Source organism: Oryzias melastigma, linkage group LG18, assembly GCF_002922805.2.
Source record: "Oryzias melastigma strain HK-1 linkage group LG18, ASM292280v2, whole genome shotgun sequence".
Lineage (NCBI taxonomy): Eukaryota > Metazoa > Chordata > Actinopteri > Beloniformes > Adrianichthyidae > Oryzias > Oryzias melastigma.
The window spans coordinates 116,488-117,100 of record NC_050529.1 but is presented as its reverse complement, the minus strand read 5'-3'; the positions used below and the strand labels follow the sequence as shown (position 1 = coordinate 117,100).

The following is a 613-nucleotide window of genomic DNA, read 5'->3' as shown; positions in this document are numbered from 1 at the left end:
TGGTCCACGCCGACATCCTGGTCCAAGGAGCACACAGTCCAAACCCAGTCTAAAACACATACAACCAAATACAAACAAGGTAAAAGTCGATTAAAACTCAAAGCATGCAATAAAATAATCTAAAATGGGTTTGGAAAGGTCTCCTTGGATAGTTAAGGAGGGGAGACAGGGAGGGTACTTAGCTCAGAGAGGGGTGGGTCACAACCACACCCCTCTGCTGCTGGTCTTCTGCGCGCCCCTCTCCGCCTCGCTGCTCCCTGGGAAGGCTCTTTGCTGCAGTCCTCCACCGCTGGCACCTGAATCCCCACTGCAGGCCGGACTCTTCAAGGGATCCACGGGCACGCACACCGCAGGTGGCGCTTGAAGATCCAGCTGCCTGTGGCTCCAGCGGATGGGGTCATTGAGAGCCACCTTGCCCCACACCTGTTGCTCATCAGTTCGTTGGTGGGGCATTCACTGGACCTCAGTCAGTTTGAGCAGAGCCAGAAAATTAAAAAACACAAGTAAAATACATATAAGAAAATTAAAATCCACCCTGTGACACAAACACACTTACACAAACAAAAACACTAAAACCACATAGAAACAAACACATGAATGAACACAAACACTA

The 613-nt window shown here is 49.6% G+C and overlaps 1 pseudogene; it reads left to right on the top strand.

Annotated features, from left to right (window-relative positions):
* Positions 1–613, top strand: part of LOC112141487 — a 25,658-nt pseudogene that overhangs the window by 16,491 nt on the left and 8,554 nt on the right.